General features: G+C 45.2%; 1 protein-coding gene across 4 annotated transcripts in view; it reads left to right on the top strand.

The window, feature by feature from the left end:
• Nucleotides 1-4,125: 4,125 nt before the first annotated feature.
• LOC121277850 (microtubule-associated protein RP/EB family member 3-like) overlaps nucleotides 4,126-19,500 on the top strand; it is a 93,247-nt gene continuing 77,872 nt past the window's right edge. For 2 of the 4 annotated variants that reach the window (XM_041187554.1, XM_041187556.1), the window contains exons 1-2: nucleotides 4,172-4,249; nucleotides 9,035-13,213. The gene's annotated coding sequence lies outside the window, so the exon portion shown is untranslated. Of the gene's footprint in view, nucleotides 4,250-9,034; nucleotides 13,214-19,500 lie in introns of all 4 variants that reach the window. The other 2 variants (XM_041187557.1, XM_041187555.1) reach the window with 2 other exon arrangements.

The raw sequence follows: 19,500 nt of genomic DNA, 5'->3' as shown, positions 1-19,500 counted from the left end.
AAAAGGCAGGTGTCTCAGTCCAGGGGCTCTTCCCTGTGCTCTGTGCAGCCTTCAGGCCACAGTGATAGTCTGGCCTCACACTCCCTGGAAACATTACTGATGTTTGCACCTGGGCAGTGCTGGTCCTTGCTGTTAGAATGTAGTGGGCAGGCACCACAGAGTTCCGTCATTCTCTGTGTGCTCTCAGCACCTGTACGAAGGGGCTGGCTCCCATTACACCAGCATCTGCGGCCAGTGATGCTGTGCACCAGCTCCTGAAGGGCAGAGGTGCTGAAGGTGATCACAGCATTAACATGTGTCTAAAGTTTCATGGCTGCGTCTCTGAGATGGCCCTGATCATGGAGCGCAAGTGAGCTGCCCTCGACCAGACAGGAGTCAGACATTCTCAGAAGCTATGCGAAGATCTATGGAGTATCCTCATCATCCTCCTACGATCGAGTGGCTATCAGGGCCTTCACTGCATCTCCATGACATGAGCATTAACACAGAGGGTATTGGCGCTGCCATAAGCCAGGGCGGAGTCAAATGTTCACAACTGCGATATGAGGATATATGGGGACACCTCACTGCATGTCGTCATCATCCTCCACAAATTTGGCAGCTATGAGGGCCTCCCGAGCGCATCTACCTCGTCCAGCCAGTGCAAGAGCCTCAGCCCCGTCATCGTAACCACCAAGGACCCCTTCACCCACCTCCAGCTCCTCCATCTCCTCCTTAGCCAGCTCAAGTCCCCATTGGAGTGCCAGGTTATAAAGGGCACAGCTGATGACAATGGTGTGTGACACCGTCTGCGGACTGTATTGCAGGCCTCCACCAGACCGGTCCAGGTACCGGAATGGCATCTTCAGCATCCCAATGGTTGGCTCCACCAAGTTGCGAGCTGCTGCATGAGCCTCATTATAGTGTCGCTCTGATGCAGTCTGAGGCCACCGCACGGGTGTCATCAGCCACGGCTTCTGCGGGTAGCCCTTGTCTCCAAGGTCTGCAGCCTCTGTGGACCCTGGAAGACTGTAAGGATCTGCAAGTGACTCAGGATGTAGGTGTCATGCACATTCCCTGGAAACCATACGCATACCTGCAGGATGTGTTTCTGGTGGTCGCACACCAGCTGCACGTTCAGTGAGTGGAAGCTCTTGCGGTTGATGAAGTCCATCGAGTGTAGCAATGGAGACCTGAGTGCCACATGAGTGCCGTGAATCACACCCTGCACCTGTGGGAATCCCGAGATCAGGGCGAATCCAATGGCCCTGGCATCCTGGCTGTCCCAGTCCTGGGCGAAATGCACAAAGTTGTTGCCATGGAGAAGATGGCATCTGTGACCTCATGGGTGCATTTGTGTGTGCCGGATTGTGAAATCCCACAGAGGTCACCTGTGGAACCCTGAAAGGAGCCACTGGCATAGAAATTGAGCACCACAGTCACTTTCACAGCCACTGGCAGTGGATGCCCTCCATGTCCTCTTGGTGCCAAGTCCTTCAGTAAGTGGCAGATGTGAGCCACCAGCTCCCTAGACATGCGCACTCATCGGTGACACTGATTCTCAGTCATCTGCAGGAATGGCAGGCGGTGTCTATAGACCCCGGGTGTCGCTAGGCGCCGACCAGCCATGGCTCACTGTCACTCCTGGGCAGAGTGTGCAGGAGCCCCTGCTGCACCTTCTTCATGAAGTTGCTGCTCCTGCCTTTGTGCAGCCAGGAGCCTCAGTCACTCTCTCCTCCGTCTTCTACAGTCTCTGTGGGCCATCAGGCACAGCTCGGTCATGGTCCTGACATGGTCCTCCTGCTGCATGAAAGAGAGAGAAACATGGTTATCATGGCTGTACTTAGCATCTTTCCTGGCCCTGTGCGACCGCCCCTTAATGCTTCCCGGAGAGTGCGGATCACCCCACGGATGGCCAGAGATGAATGCGCTGCATGGCTGCCCTGTCAACCTGCAACATGGGGGATACTGGTCCAAACCAGAATGCTGAGATTGCAAGGGGCTGTGAGCTCCTCCAGCAGTGACTGTTACATGGCCAGTTTTGGCGAGGAGATCGTACAGTGTGTGCAGTCCAACTGCTCCACGGTTCAATAAAGTGGTGGCAGACTCAAAGTCTGTGCCGGTGGGGTGGAGTGGTGGGGTGGGGTTAAGGTATGGTGCGCTTGGTGGCCCTTTGTTGCCTCCGCGATGCTAGTATGGCTAGGAGCCTGACCCCAGTCATATCACTATGGCTGCACCTGATCTTTCTCAGTTGCAGAGACCTGCTCAGTTTATAAAGGTGTCCCTAATGCGTGACCATGTCCCTCGCTTACCCTGCCCCCCCCATCTCGATTGCCTGTGTGTGGGTTGCATCACCAGGACAGCGCTTGACCCCCCCTCTACCCTGACCCCACCAATAACGGTCACTTCCGAGGCTAGCCAGCACTTGCTCCCGGACCCCCACCCCCTCGGCAGTTGCCTCTGAAGCCAGGCATCAGTGGCCCCCCCATGCCCCCAACTCCCCTGAGGTCTGTAAATAACAGGTGAGCTGTGGTGAACGCTGCTGCTCACTCACCTCAGTTCCCCCAAAGTGAAGGCTGCCAAGTGCATTTCTCCTGCCTGCTGCTGTGAAACACGTCGACGTGCTTTCCTGCCGATGTGGACGGACGATACGGCGGGGTTCCAAGAGCCTTTTAATTATATGCTAATGGCCTTTTAATTATATGTTGATGTTGATGTATTACAATTAGCTTCCTGCCGACCAATGGCTGTAAAAGGAGCCCATCACTGGCGGGCTGAGCAGACGATCGCGATCTGCCTTCACACCGTCACGCCATACTTTCCGCGCACCCCACCCATCACGCCCGCTGCCAGTGGGCCTGGAAAATTCAGCTCCACCTCTCATTCTTCTAAACTGAAATGGATACAGGCCAAACCTGTCCACATAGGACAACCCACTCATCCCAGCAGTCAGTCAAGTGAGCCTTCTCTGAAGTGCTTCTAACGCAATTATGGCTTTTCTTAAATAAGGAGACCAAAAGTGCTCTAGATGTGTCCCACCAACACCTTATACAACTGTAGTAAGGCATCCTTACTTTTATATTCCAGTAGACTGATAGATGCCTACAGCACAGGAGGAGGCCATTCAGCCCATCGTGCTTACACCGGTCAACAAAGATCTGACTACACTAATCCCATTTTCCAACGCTTGGCCCATAGCCCTGGAGGCTATGGCAATGCGAGTGAATATCTAAATGCCCCTTGAATACCCAAATTCCCCTTGAAATAAACAACATTGCAAATGTTTGATTTCAATTTTGACTGAATTTTGATCACCCGATTCCCATGACCAAACTCACACCAACTCTCATTCACCCATTCATTCACCTGTGCTCGCTGACCTGCGTTGGGCACCCAGTCCAGCAACAGCTGAGTTTTAAAACTTCCTCCTTTACTTGCCAATCTCTCCAGGGGCCTGGGTCCTTCCCTTACCTTTGATTCTCCTCCAGCCCAAACCCATCCCCAAGGCATCCGCGCCCCTCCGATGGTTGGCTGCTTGGGCATGGCTGATTTTAAATGCTACCCCCCCCCACCCCCCACCCACCCACCCACCTACCTTTCAGATAGCTGCCAAGACCCTAAGTTCTGGAAATCCCTCCTCCTCCCTTCCCTCATTGGCGACTACCTTGTCTGACCAGGCGTTGGGTCATCTATCAGACTTTGCGTGTTGCATTTTGTTTGACAATGTTGCGATATAAATGCAAGTGATTGACACCGACCGCCTTGGCACATATTGTCAGAGGGACAATTGCAGATTACAGCATCGTCTCCCATTACCCATCTCAGCGGGGTTAGGATATTGACAGACCCGCTGAGAGTGACCAATTGAGTTTTCATTGCACACATCGCTATTAAAGCGCTGCTGACAGCTCCGTGGGCGCTGCAGAATCTACGCCCCGCCCCCCTGCCCGGAGCAAGACTGCAGCATTGGAGGCCACGCCCCCTCCCCCCCCCCACCTTCAGCCTCAGTGTGCCAGGACTGGCTCCCCCGCCCCCGCCCCCGCCGAAACCGTGCGCAGGCGCAGGGCTGCAGTGCCGGCCACCCCGGCCCGCTGTGCGCAGGCGTAGAGCTGCAGTGCCCGTGTTGGGTGGGGGGGGGGGGGGGGGGCCCCGCCCATTCCGGCCCGCTGTGCGCAGGCGCAGTCCGGCTGCGGTGCGCTGCGTTGCGTTGCGTTGCTTGAGAGCGAGGGGAGCGAGTGGCCTGAGTGCGGCTTCAGACCCGCGGAACACGGTGAGTAAGCGGGTCCTCTGGTCCCCAAATCTGTCAGCGGCCAGCGGCAGGAGGCCGGGATGGGTCGGGGCAGCCACCCGGCCCGGCGATAAGGGGTGTTAAATGGGGCTCGGCTCCCTCGCGCTGGGGGGCGGGCGGGCGGGCGGGCGGGCGGGGGGGGGGGGGGAGCGAGGCCGCCTCTCGGATTTCAGTTTAAATTATAATTACGTTTCAAGCAAACGGCAGCTTTTCCCGTTCAGATCGGGGCCGGTTAACGCTCAGAGAGACCCCCCCCCCTCCCCCCGCCTCCCCGCCTCTCCCGTCACCCAGCCGCCTCCGGGTTCAATGCTGGGGAAAGAGAGTGTGCGGATCCTCACCCTGCAGCATCCCCCTGAATTGTCCCCCAACTCCCACATCAACCCCCATCATAGCCCCCCCTCCCCGTGCCCCCTCAGTGCGGCCCCCCCCCCCTCGCCGTGCCCCCTCAGTGCGCCCCCCCCCCCCCTCCCCGTTCCCCCTCAGTGTGGCCCCCCCCCCTCCCCGTTCCCCCTCAGTGCGCCCCCCCCCTCCCCGTGCCCCCTCAGTGCGGCCCCCCCCTCCCCGTGCCCCCTCAGTGCGCCCCCCCCCTCCCCGTGCCCCCTCAGTGCGGCCCCCCCCCCCGTGCCCCCTCAGTGCGGCCCCCCACCCTCCCCGTGCCCCCTCAGTGCGGCCCCCCCCCTCCCCGTGCCCCCTCAGTGAGCCCCCCCCTCCCCGTGCCCCCTCAGTGAGCCCCCCCTCCCCGTGCCCCCTCAGTGCGGCCCCCCCCTCCCCGTGCCCCCTCAGTGCGGCCCCCCCTCCCCGTGCCCCCTCAGTGAGCCCCCCCTCCCCGTGCCCCCTCAGTGAGCCCCCCATCCCCGTGCCCCCTCAGTGAGCCCCCCCTCCCCGTGCCCCCTCAGTGAACCCCCCCTCCCCGTGCCCCCTCTGTGCGGCCCCCACCTCCCCGTGCCCCTTCTGTGCGGCCCCCCTCCGTGCGGTCGCCCCCCTCCCCATGCACAGTTCATGCGGCCCCCCCTCCCCATGCCCCCCTCCGTGTGGCACCCCTCCTCGTGCTCCCTCTGTGCGGCACCCCCCCTGCCCCCCCTCTGTGCGGCACCCCCCCCCCCCCCCCCCCCGCCCCCCGCCCCCCTCTGTGCGGCAGCACCCCCTCCCCCTCTGTGCGGCCCCCCCCTCCCCGTGCCCCCCTCTGTGCGGCTGCCCCTCGCCCCATGCTCCCCTGGGTGCCCCCCCCCCCCGTGCCCCCCTCGGTGCGCACCCCACCCCCCCCCACCTTCTTCCCTACTCCCCTCCTCCTAACCCTAACCCCAACCCTACCATCTCTCTGGGCATCCGCCAACCCAGCCCCTATTCCCCCCTAAGGCTTCTTGCAGACCCCCCCCCCGGCACATGTCTGGCCCCTCCTCCACCCTCAACCAAACGTCCAGGTCCTCGCCTCCACGTCTCACGCCCCATATCCCTGCCTGGCCCCCTAACCTCCTGGCCACTATTCACCCGCATTCCTTTCCCCTCCTAGTTAGCCGATCTTCGTTTTGCTTCGGCACTCTCGCCTTTCTAAATGCATGCAATGCTAGCTACTTTATTCAGTGTTTTAGATATCTAAATTCTGCTTTAGCATTTTGTGTATAAATGTTTGAATTTCATACTTTTTTCATACTTTAGTTGTACTGAGCAGTTTGTCATGGAGTTATATGGACCTCTGTTTACATTTGGCTGTTTTCAACCATTGTTCATCTCTGCCTCATTTTCTTCTCCCTGCCCCCTGCCAGCATTTTACAACACACAAAGGTTAGACAAGCTCACATGAGTCAGCAGTTGTATAAATGGATGCTGCCTGAACTGGAAACACCACTTTGAAGCCTCCCACTTTTGTGTGTGTATTTGTGAGCGAGGCATAGGTTAGCAGAATGGGCACGCAAGTGTCATTCCTCATTTAAAGTAGATGCTCAAACAACTGTCTGCCTATTGTGCTAACCTGCCACTCTCACGTACAAAACAAAAGTGGAAAAGTATATACTTGCAAGTAAGAAAAAATGGAATGGATGGGTAAACCTGCAAAACATTTCTGAAAGGTGCAGATGAATAGACATGTTGAGTTTAAATAATTTCTTTAATGTGAGCATAGCTAGATGGAGTCATAAAATTAAAAATGTTTAAATAAATAGCACAATGGAGTATAGGAATGAAGAGAAAAATTACAAAAAGGCAGTTAATTCACAATGAGAATTATTTTCAGTATTTGATGTCTCATCGTAGAAAGAACTTGGTGTACACTACAGTTTTTGTATACACCATTAATTCAAGTTGATAGAGTAGCATAGAAACTATAGTTGGGAGGGGAAACTTAACATACATTGAAATCTGCACAAACAGATGTCTGCCCCCCAAAAAATAGATAACTACAAAACAGAACCACTGACAGTCCCAAGTAACTTGTAACAAATACAGACTGCCCCTTGAAACCATTGGTCCTGGCAAATTACAAACAAATTATCCCCGGTGCCTTCAATGCACTAAATCTATTTACAAATCAAAACAGCAGACATAGCAAGTGCAAGGTGGCAGCGGTTGAAAAAAATGACTTTCATGTGTTCGAGATCTCTTTGTGCAGCTTATGCATTGCTACAGAAAACCATCACAGCTCTATCACAGGGATCGAGGAGTTTCTCTGCCACTGTGGCTCCTAGGTAAAATGATCTCGATTACGCACAAGTCAGTTGGGAGGGTGGGCCGTAGGAAATTGGGAGCCCTGAAATTTCAAGGCTGCAAGGCTGAAATCATGGGGGTGCTCAAGAGTTGGGGTTGGAGGAGATGGAGACTATGGAATATGGCGGGGGTTGGGCGGGAAGCCAGATCTCGAGGCTTGAGGGTGATGTGAAAAATAGTTTCCCTGCCTGTTTGTCCTCAGTTTCCTCTCTTTGCTGGCTCTCAGGCGGCCTCCTGGTTCTTGGACCTTCTCACACAATAGCTGCTGGCAAGAAATTAAGATTCTCAATTACAAGGGAACCAACTTTTTTAACAAGGTAAATCCAGTGTAACCTGTAGAAGTCCTGTGACCCAATGCCATGGTCAGATTATCGCAATCAAACCTCCAGGATCACCTCCAAACAAATTTAATCCATCAGTACAGAAGGTACTATTGAGCTAGGAACAGCCCCTTACCCAACTCCATGCCAAACATCAGTAGCACTCAAAATGAAGGTTTCCCACACAGGCACCTGCAGGACGCAAATTGTCCTAATTTGGCTGCGAACTTCCAGGTGCTCTGACTCTATAGCTCCCTTGGATCAGAATATCCCCTCCCTCAGTGGTAAAGGAATCGTAATTATCTAGGAAATGTTCATGAATCATAGGTTGGCAATAAAGTAAGAAATCCAACAAACTTGAAAAGGAACTGAAATTACACCCTGCTGGCAAGGCTCCAGAATTAGGCATGATTCCAGATGAAAAAAGGATGAATGCTGAGGATGTATTGGGAATTCTGGAATACTTGGCTCATCCAGTTTGTTTTACATGTTATGGCCATTTGCAAAATAAAGACACCTGCAAGTACCTTCAAGTCCCATGGATGTCCCCAGTTTACAGGTCTCTCTACACTAGGGCTATTTCTGTTGCAGTAGATGAGGTTTAACACATTTACTTGAGGTTTTTAGAATTATGAAGATTATTGATAGTCATTCCTCATTCACCCTATTTCCTCTGGCCCGGAAGTCAAAGAAAATGACTGAATTATTTTAAATCTTCACCTAAGGGTAGTAGAGGGATTAAAAGGCATTTCTTTATGCAGATAATTTGGAGTATTGAGTGATTTGTCGCAAGAAGCATTTGAGATAAGATTGATTGTGCCTTTAAAGGGCTGAGGAAGGTACAGAGCTGTGACACTTGAACAGGGCAGAGAGATTTGGTTTGGATTGCTTTAGCAAAGAACTGATAGAGATAAGGGGCTGAATGGCCACCTCCTATGCTGTAAGCTTTTGTGGTTTTAGACAGTTAAATAATACTCAGGAAGTTATATGGGCTTCTGCTCACGGATGACTTAATGGTTCTTCAGGAAAAAAATCATTCTGAGAATAGCTTCTGTCATTTCTGATTTTAATTTAAAAACTCTGTATTGCACTCTGCCCCTTAGCTCAGAATAGGAACATGCTGAACATAACAGTTATGACAAGACACCCGATCATGCTTGATCAATGTCACAACAGGGCAAGTGTCAGCTGTGGCTCAGTTGATGGCACCCTCACCAGTGAGTTAGAGGATTGTGGGTTCACTCCAAAGACTTGAGCACAAAAGTCTAGGCTGCCACTCTGTGTAGTATTAAGAGAGTTCTGCACTGTCAGATATATCATCTTTCGGATGAGACATTAAAATGAGGGCATGTCTGCTCTCTCAAGTGGATGTAAAGATCCCATGGCATTATTTGAAAGAAGAGTTGAAAGTTATCCTTGGTGTCCAGGTCATCAATATTTATCCCTTAATCAATATCAATAAAACAGATTGGTTATTTTCACACTGTAGCTTTTTGGTATTGTAGGTACTTGCTGTGCACAAATTAGCTGCTGTGCTTCCAATTTTATAACATTGACTTCAAAAGCACTTCATTGGCTGTAAAGCGCTTTGAGATGCGCTGAGGTTATGAAAGGTGTTATCTTAAAGGAAACATTCCCTTAAAAGAAACAGAACCGATGATCTATTCCAGAAAGGGCATTTCTATTAATACCATGACTAACTTTGATTTTAAGAATAACATATATTATGTTTATATAACTATTTTAGCTGGGTCAGAAATTAAAATATCAGCTGAAACGAGTATGGAAATAATTGAAAAGCAGAATGCTGCAGATGCTGGAATTCTGAAATAAACGGAAAATGCTGAAAGGAAACATGAAGGAGATAAAGAAAGAAACAAGAGAAGACCAACCCAGCAAAACAAATAAAAAAGAAAAAAAAATCACCAAGAGCAAAATGGAAGCAGAACCCCAAACACTCCGTTCAAGTGATTTACTTGTACTTCTTTCAACTTATTATACTGTATTCACGGCTCACAATGTGCTCTCCTCTCAATTGGGGAGACCAAATGCAGACTGGATGACTGCTTAGCAGAACACCCCTGTTCAGCCTGCAAGTGCAGCCGTGAGCTTCTGGTTGCTTGTCATTTTATTTCTCCACCTTGTTCCCAAGCTGACCTTTTTGTCCATGGCCCACTACAGTGTTCCAGTGAAGCCCAACAGAAGCTCGAGAAGCAGCACCTTGTCTTTCGACTTGGCTCTGTACTGCCTTTTGGACTCAACATTGAGTTCAACAACTTTAGATCATAGCCTCTTCCCCCAGTTGTTCTGTTTTTTTTTATTTTGCTTTGTTGGTGATATTTCTTTATCCTTTCATGTCGCATTCAGATGGTTTTTAAATCTCTATTCATGTCTCATTTGGACACAACTTTTGTTTCTTTACTATATCCATTACCATTCTGACTGTTGCATCATGAAAACTTTTGTTAATTAATCTCTCCTTCCCTCCACCCTATCACAGACCACCTCCTTTGTTCTTCCTGCAGGTGCCCCCACCCCCCCCAATCCACTGGCTTAAAAACTTACATTAAAATCTATCTTCTATTCTGATGAAAGATCATCGACCTGAAACGTTAACTCTGTTTCTTTCTACAGATGCTGCCTGACCTGCTGAGTTTTTGCAGCATTTTTTATCCTTATTTCAGATTTCCAGTATTGCAGTATTTTGCTTTTGTACTGAAGTTAACCTGACTGGCTTGTAATTACTTGGTTTACCTCTTTCTCCCTTATTAAACAAGGACACAATGTTAGCTGTCCTCCGGTCCTTTGGCACCATACGTGCAGCCAGAGAGGATTGGAAAATGATGGTCAGAGCAACCACTATTTCTCCTCCTGCATCCCTTAGCAGCCTAGAAGATGTTTCATCCGGGCCTGGAGATTTCTTCACTTTTGAAGATATTAAATTCCTCAATACGTCAATTAATGAGTAAAGTGCCTGTATTGCCTCATATTTCGGTCCAACCTGCAATGATGCTGGTATCGTGACTCACTGGGGATAGTGTGCTGCAATATCAAGCCCCACTGCTTCCTGAGCCATGAAAATTGTGAAAAGTTTGATCAACCCACCTAGTTGTTTAATTTAGGTTAACAGAATACAAACATCAGGCTTGTAAACTTAATTAAAATTGTCTTTAACCAGTGGCAAAAGAAAGAAATATGAGCTGCCAACTTCTAATTCTATAGCCTAAACTCTACTGCTTCTTAAATCACTATACACACACATACAAGACACATGAGACACATAAAAACATGGATTTTAAGGGTGGGATAAAACAGTTCAGTAGCACCAATTCCGGAGTACAGGATTCGATGGGTAGATTTTGATCGATGTCACCCAAATTCCTTTCAGTTCTCTGTTGATGACACGAGGTGGTCTTCCAACAATTTCAGTCTAGTTCGCTGGCTGAGGACTTGCCTTTCAATGTCTCTAATGGTGATTTTCCCCTTTTCTGCTTGACATGGGTTTTCTGAGAGAGAACAGGTTAAAGAGATAAGAGGGAAAAAAACCAGCTAGCTATTATTGTAGAATTACTAGAATCTTATACACACAGGAGACAGAGATTTTAGGTCTTTTTCCTTTCAGGCTATGAGCTATTCTGATGCACTGCTCTCACACAAACCCTGGTCACCTGGTCAGGAGCCAATTAAAACATTGTTGCCCCAGGCAGTTCCCCATTAGACCAGATTCCTCCTCGGCACCATCCTGTCTTTCATGGCGCACACTGTTCCAGGACAACAACATGGTATATATCCCTCACACTGCCCCAGTAGACATGGCTTTCAAACTGCAACCATTGTAATTTTAATCCACAGTCCAACAGAAATAAAAAGATATGTTCTTTACACTAGGGTCTAACCATGACACCAGTTAGTTACCATGGATATAACCACCTTCCAGAGCCACAAACACTTACCCTAACTAGTGTTCCGAGGGGCTGGACCTCAGACTGAAGAAAAGTTTTAGTCTGCCAACCACTGACGACTTATTTTTTGTCTTCAACCAAAGTACGTGGAGGTAGGCAATGGGCAGCCCCAGATATCAAATAGCTTTGTACCAGTAGAATCTGGTTAGGTTTCTATGAAAACAGGTTTCTGGAGATCCTTCAGTGGTTCAGCAGGTAAATAGACTAATCCGTGGGGAACTGAGCAATACAGACCAGAAATATTTGCATTTCCATCCTTTGTCCATATTGTTAGCAGATCATCATCAAGCATAGTGCTGGTATCATTACAATTAACCTTTGTAAGAAATAGCATCAGTCTCCCCCTGACAAAGCAGTTTAAGTAGTCACTGGCAATAGATCTGGAGATGGTCACATTGAAAACAAAAAACATGGCATTTGGAGGCAAGATGGGGAATTTTTATATGCTGTTTAATAATGTCGACAAACTCAACATTAAATAAAGATGCCTACGATTGGCTTGTATCGTAACTTGAAGATCTGGGTTGACAAACAGTTCACCACAAGAGCAGTATTAAATCTCGTAGCTTGAATGTTTAACTACACACCATCCATTTTCCTCAAATCCTATCCTTTATCAAAACTGTTAGTGTCAGAATGCTATAACGACTTATTTGCCATCGCTTCATTTGGGGAGCTGCAATAATTTGGTGCTATCTCTGCGGTGTTTTATTCAATGCAATCATGACTCCTTCCCCACTGCCCCTATCTTTTCGTTCTGCATCTGGAAGCAATGGTCCCAATGGAAGTAAGATCATTCCCTTCCACAAATGCAGTTAGAAAAGATCAGTCTTACAGTTATTCTGCACTTAGCAAAATGTTTATGCAATAGAAGCCTGATATGCTGTTGGCAGCATTTTTGTAATTTACGGTTGTTTTTGCATATTTGTGAGCAAAGAAATTATATTTACATTTTGCTTAGTTCTGTGATATTGTGATAAGTAATGGAAAAATTAACCCCATGATCTCTGCTGAAGTCAACAGACCAAAAATAATAAAACAAGGGCACTTGAACATCAAATCAGTTTGTTGCTAAATATTGTACTGCTCTTTATCATTTCATTTTATGAAAATATATAAATTAAAGATGTTAAAGATGACAAGATAAAGCTCTTACAAATAGATTTTCATTTTGGCGATTCTGAATCTATGAAATTGTCTCAATATAATAGAAAATATGATTGGCAGACCATTAAGCTACTCAGTCAAAGAGATAAAAATAAGAATTTGTACTCCTTGCCAATCCGTGCTCATGGTCCGTAAAATTGATTTAAAATCACTGTACGATTACCTCAGAAAAAATGTCTTGACATATTTGACACCAGTTTTATTGTTTTCTTTTAACCCTGCAATTTGCTTTAATTGAAAAGTGAAACGTAGGTTCACATGAGAATAAAAGGTAATCTGAAACCTTGGGATGCTATTTCGTAAAACTCAAAGATGGTGGAAGATTTATTAGATTAAGCCTTCATGAAAATATTATTTCTGCTGTAACTTGTTTTACGTGGAGACATTTTCAGTTACCTTATTGCTATTATTAAAATCCACAGATTACGCAGTTCTGTGCATGTTGTCGGTTAAAAATGATACTGGGATAACGTTTACTTTGTCACTTGACATAACTTGTCAATCTGTACCGTTTGGCACCAGAGTTACACAATTAAAAAAATTCATGAGATGTGTAGTTCTCTTCATGTAGAGTACCTAGACAATTTTGCTGTAAAGTAAGCTTCCTCAGTTTAGCATGTTAGATGCTGGGAAACGATTCATTTTAGTGCAGCAGGGCTCTGTTCCAACATTGCAGTATAATGTTATCTGCAGTGGAACAGGTTATAGGATGTTAACTTACACTGTATAAAACTTCAAACTTGTTTTTCAGTGAGCACTGTTAAACCTTGGGGCGTGTTTACTAGCCAGAGACACAGGTGGGTTTTTACTGCATTCATTCTACAACAAGTTATCTTTATGTCTATTTGTATGTAGTTTGAAATGCTAGTAGAAGAAATTCCAGTTTTCTTATTTGATTGAAAAGGATTGTTTAAATATGGAAAATTAAATTGTAAGTTATGTTATTGTGTGCAGTTTATGAACATAAATACTGTATTTTAACCTTTCATTCAACCTTATTTCGATAGTTTGACTTCATGCACACCAAAGAAAGCAAATCAGACCTTTAAGATATCCTGATGAATTTGTTTAAGCAAGTACATTTGTATTAAAAAAAACCTAGAATGGTAAGATTGGACAACCGTATTTATGGAGGCAAAATTGTTCCTGGTCAGGATTTACAGAATTGTTTATTCATGCAAATGCACCCATCAATAAATGACACTGACCACTGATAACTTCATGTAAAATTGCAGTGCTGTTGCTGATTTAGCTTTTGAAAGTTCCAGTTCAGCATACTTGCCAGATGTAGTTGAAAGGCCATTGCAGTTTTTGGATGAGAAAGGTTCGCTTTGAGCAGTGGTTGAGCTGAGATTCAAAAGGTGCTGGCAAATTTATACCAGGCTATGAAATTGTTGAAATGTTGATTACTGGCATGTTTTTTAATTCTTTCATGGGATGTGGGGGTCACTGTCAAGGCCTGCATTTGTTGCCCATCCCCTAATTGCCCTTGAACTCAATGGTTTGCTAGGCCATTTCAGAGGACAGTTAAGGGTCAACTAAATTGCTGCAGGTCTGGAATCACATGTAGACCAGACTGGGTTAGGATGGCAGATTTCCTTCCCTGGCAGACATTAGCAAGCCAGTTGGGGTTTTACAGCAAGCAGTGATTGTTGTCATGGTCATTATTATAAAGACCATATTTATATTCCAGATTTATTAATTGAATTTAAATTCCACCATCTGCCATGGTGGGATTTGATCCCATGTCCTCAGTGCATTAGCCTGGGCGTCTGTGACATTACCTCTACACTACTGTTGGCCTTATTGTACATGAAACGTAAACAGAATACTGAATATAAAAGGAAAGCAAAGGGAAAACAATTCAACAGAGAGGACAAATTAACAAAACAAAACTACTCAAAGACAACAAAAGCATCCTATATCCTAATTTGCTCCTTAAAATTGAATCCTTTTATTACACTGTGCATTGTGTTCTTTTGCTGTTATGCACAGTTTTTAAAAATATATTCTAGATAAAAATAAGCACAAATATCTTTTCTGTTTGACCCTGCAAAACTTGCAAAGTTTCATATTCCAGTGTTTTTAAAACCTTGTTTAACATCTCAGGTTGAAAAGTTAACTCGCTTTGACTTTAAAGTACACTATATTCCCTAAAATATGAAGGATCAAATGCTATTTGTTATGACCACAGCCATGTTAACTGCTGCGCAAACCAAATCCCAGAGGAAAACTTGGGTTACAGGCCTTATGCTTTTTTTGTATTCTGAAAGCAAGACGACGACATTCTGATCTCAGCAGTAAGGAGTCCAGTAACACTTTTGGGATTTTTTCAAAATTAAAAGTTTTATTAACAAGTAAAAAAAAAACTTCACACAAGATTATAGTTGCACAATTGAGGTTAGTCTTACAACACATTTCCCAAAAAGATTCTCTGCTTGCTAAGACTCACAGTAAACACCTTCCAGGCAACACTCCCTTTTCGATGTTTAACTATAAAAATCCAGTAACATTAGTGAAGGCAACTGCTGTAGCATTAATAAAGGCATACCACATGACCTGTAACTCTCATCCACTCTGCTACAGAAACCCACATTTCAGAATAAAACTGTTTTTTGCAACCCAAGACTTTTCTGGCTTGACTGGATGGCTGATTCAAATCTGCATCTTCTCCCAGCCCAGAGCCACAGCTCCCAACTCAGCTCTAGCTCAACAGCTTAGCTCCAGCTCCAGTCACCACAGCTCCCTTAAGTTCTCAATGGTAATTCTAAAATGTCTTTTTTCCCCTTTCACCTCATGTTCCATTGTTCTCAGACCTCTTTGAAACTCAAATCCTTCCAAAGATCTGATCTTTCATGTTTCCATCTTGTCTTTGCTTTCGGGTCAATAAAATATAGTATTCCCACTTCTGTTTACCAATGGAACCCCTGCAAGATGCAAACAAACATGTTTCTTGTTACCTCTGACTTCCCTTTGATATTCAAACAAACTCTTAATTTACCTAAAAATGCAAATGTTAGATCCAACCTGTTTACTTGTACTTCAGACCTAACACCTCTCCTTTTCATGTTTTAAACCACCCAGACAACCTGTCTCCTATTAACCTCTGCCCAGCTTAATTAAATCATATGCACGTGCACACAGACTTCTTCACAGAATGACACAGTATTCCCCAAAAATATTTTACAGACACATCCATTTCTCACAATATTAAAATTTTATGATATTTGTAATCAGTTATATGCATCAGGTTTAGGATTGCATTAACCAGAAACTTCCTGATGGAATACACTCCCAGTATAGATTGGTCAGCTAGCTGCAGAAAATGGAAATGTTAATTTCAGTGGCTTCCGCAGAAAGTTTCTGGGAACCTATTGTAAATTACAGCAAATCTGATGTTCAAGAAAACTCATGGGATCCAGGTGTTGATGGCAAAGCATTTGTTGCCCATCCCTTATCACCTTTGATTATTTCTCTTTTATGGATCTAAAAACCATTTGTTCTCAGGAGCATGGAATAGTCAGCATGACAATGGATGAAAAAGAAATTCAAGCTCCCAGTTATTAACTGAAGAAATTATGCCTCAAGGTTTCACATTTTATACAAAAAAGCACAAAAGTTAAACAAAGCAAGTATTACTAACCGAACATATATTTTGCAAACACTTATTCTTCAAGCTTGCAAATCTCAACGGCACACTCCCCATTCTACTTGTATTTTCACTCAAGTGCCCCTGTACTTGAGGATTCCTTCACTACTTCTGGAATCAAACCAAGCCACAGCTTTCAGGAATTCACTTTGATCATCCTCAGTGTACTTGCTATTCTCCAAGGTATTTTCTGGGGTCATTTCACCAGCATCCGGCTAAGCGAACCCTCCCAACTCTCCTGAGGAATCTTAGGTTTGTGGACATCCTAGCTCAAGCATGGGCCTCTTAGCTTTTTAGCTCAGCGACTCCAAAATCAGACAACATCCTTGGTTTCTGATAGCCCATTTGCTTTTGGTCGACAGCTCCTGGCAGAGACACACTCTGCTTCTCAAAGCCACTCCCGGGCTCCAACTGACGGTTTCTGTGGGAAAGCACACAGGTAAAAACCCAATCCAAGAAAACCACCTCCCTGCCATCTGTTCCCATAGCAACCTTCTTGGGATGATCCGGATAGAGGTGCAACTCATTATCTCACTTCCTTTGTACTTGGAAACTATATGAATAAAAAAACCCCTTATGAAGACATCTGTAGACAGTTCGTCTCCACCAAGACTCAAAGTGGCCACACATTGTTAAATGTTTTCCCACTTACAACTCTAATCTTATTAAATAAACACAGGCCACCCTTTGAATTGCAAACACTGTAAGTCTGTTTTCCAGCCTCCCAAACTGGGTGCTATTATTATTTTTTAAAACGTCAGCCCCCAAACTAAAAGTTTTACTTCTAGAACATATGAATCATGAGATTAGACATTTTTGCAGCAACAGATTTGTTAGATAGCTACCATCGACTTGGTGTCTACTAAACTTGACCATATTTTTCCACGTTTTTTCCTTTCAGTTTTGCCCCAAACGGCAAGAAAATTTATTCTGCCCAACAGGCGGGGCGGGGGGGTGGGGGGGGGGGGGTGAAATGTTAAGCGGTTTGTTTGAGATGCAGCTCTAAATTCAGGAATCAGACCACCAATTCCCGAAGTTTTATATTAAACTAAATGAAACATTTTTATTAATTTACGCAAGTTAATTATATAGACATGGCTACAAATTGCTACTGTCATAACTTTTAACAAATCCCCAAACTAATCTCTATTAAGGCAACAGCAACCCATAGATTTTTAACCAGACACCAAGCAAAGCATTTTCATCTTATGAATTCAAAATGAGGTTCTTCTGTGGAAACAGTTGTAGGCTTATAGCTACTTTGATCTTACATTGCCTCTGCCCTGCATGAAAACATGAAAACTGCTGAAGTTATACCTAGCACAGCTCATTGAATGTAAATTCTCATTGTATCACCAGCCTCTTCTAATAATAAAACCCCTTTCATAGTACCAATTGTATTAGTAATATAAACACATTGCTTGGTCTCTGCTAACTAGGTGCCAGATTTCACTTGCCACCTTAATGCTGTATTCAAAAAATGCAAATGCACTCTACCTCTCTTACATCTCAAAACTAATACACATCAAAGCACCCAGACTAGCTGGTTTTAATCCAATTAAGACACACCCACAGACTAAACCTCTATTTTAAAAGAAAAATATTTTCCAACAATATTATATACATTAATAGCTTCATGACAACCGAATGGGGTGGGGGGGGTGGGGGGGGGGGGTGGTGGTGGTGGAGGTGGCGGAGAGCGTTGTCATTGGATGCCTTGTGATCTCCCAATTTGAGACAAGCATCACGATTTTTGACATGAAATTATGCAGCCCAGGTACTGCGGTGGCTCAGTGCTTGGAAATCTCATCCGTATTTGTAATTTGAATAAGAGGCTGGAATATTTTGCTAGGAATGTATTCAGAAAACCAGTAAATAAAAGACATTTAATAGGAAATGAGCCTTGTGATATTTTGAGTTGTGCACTGTATTATGAGACAGCCTTTCGGTAAAGCTGAATTATTTAAAAATCCCAGAGGGAAACTTTAGACTGAGTGTAGCTTTTTGATGCCGATGGCCAAGTAAAACGTAATCTGTCATTTGTAACTGTCATAACCTTTATTTTTAAGTGGTATGTTTGAGATGCAACTCTAAATTCAGGAATCAGACCACCAATTCTCGAGAAGTTTTATATTAAACTAAATGAAACATATTTATTAATTTATGCAAGTTAAGTATATAGACATGGCTACAAATTGCTACTGTCATAACTTTTAACAAATCCCCAAACTAATCTCTATTAAGGCAACAGCAACCCATAGATTTTTAACCAGACACCAAGCAAAGCATTTTCATCTTATGAATTCAAAATGAGGTTCTTCTGTGGAAACAGTTGTAGGCTTATAGCTACTTTGATCTTACATTGTCTCTGCCCTGCATGAAAACATGAAAACTGCTGAAGTTATACCTAGCACAGCTCATTGAATGTAAATTCTCATTGTATCACCAGCCTCTTCTAATAATAAAACCCCTTTCATAGTACCAATTGTATTAGTAATATAAACACATTGCTTGGTCTCTGCTAACTAGGTGCCAGATTTCACTTGCCACCTTAATGCTGTATTCAAAAAATGCAAATGCACTCTACCTCTCTTACATCTCAAAACTAATACACATCAAAGCACCCAGACTAGCTGGTTTTAATCCAATTAAGACACACCCACAGACTAAACCTCTATTTTAAAAGAAAAATATTTTCCAACAATATTATATACATTAATAGCTTCATGACAACCAAATGGGTTTTACTTGGCTGTCAGCATCGGAAATCTACACTCAGTGCAGGTGCTGATAGCTGGTGTGCTCTAGCAATAACAGATAAAGTTCACACTGATTAACAATGATGTGCAAGATTATGAGCAAATAATTTACATAGAGTGGCTAGGAGAGCATGAAATGCTTTGCTAAGGGGAGTGTTTGAGCTGGAGTCTATAGTTTCTTTCAACGAACAATACAAAGGTCTGGTGAGAGAACAGGGCTATGGGGTCAGCTTTGGATTGTTCCAGATATGAAGGGCTGTTTGGCGTCTTTTGCTGCTGTAAGCCTCTGTGTTTCTGTTAACTGTCTTTCTGCTGCCGCTTGAGATTTCTTGATCACCACCGTGCTGACTGACTGTTTCGTTGACACGTACTCCTGAATGAGCAAGGGCTTATTCAACTCCACTCAGTAGAAACTTTCTCATGCCATAAACTTTGCACGCTAGCACAGCTTCATCCTTCTCCCTGGGTGCTTGCTTGGCCTGAGTATGAGTGTGCACATTGTCATTTGGTAGTACAAAACTTGAGTATTGCTGAAAAAGAGACACGTCAAAGCTTTTTGTCTTGCACTCATCACGACACTTCGCAAGAATACCAATATAAGAAGAAAACAACAATTTATACTGTATGTGAAGAGAGTGCTGATTGGTTGGCAAGTGGAATCTGATTGGTTAGGGCA

Source organism: Carcharodon carcharias, chromosome 5 (genome assembly GCF_017639515.1).
Source record: "Carcharodon carcharias isolate sCarCar2 chromosome 5, sCarCar2.pri, whole genome shotgun sequence".
Classification (NCBI taxonomy): Eukaryota; Metazoa; Chordata; class Chondrichthyes; order Lamniformes; family Lamnidae; genus Carcharodon; species Carcharodon carcharias.
This window is presented reverse-complemented; position numbering and strand designations above follow the sequence as displayed.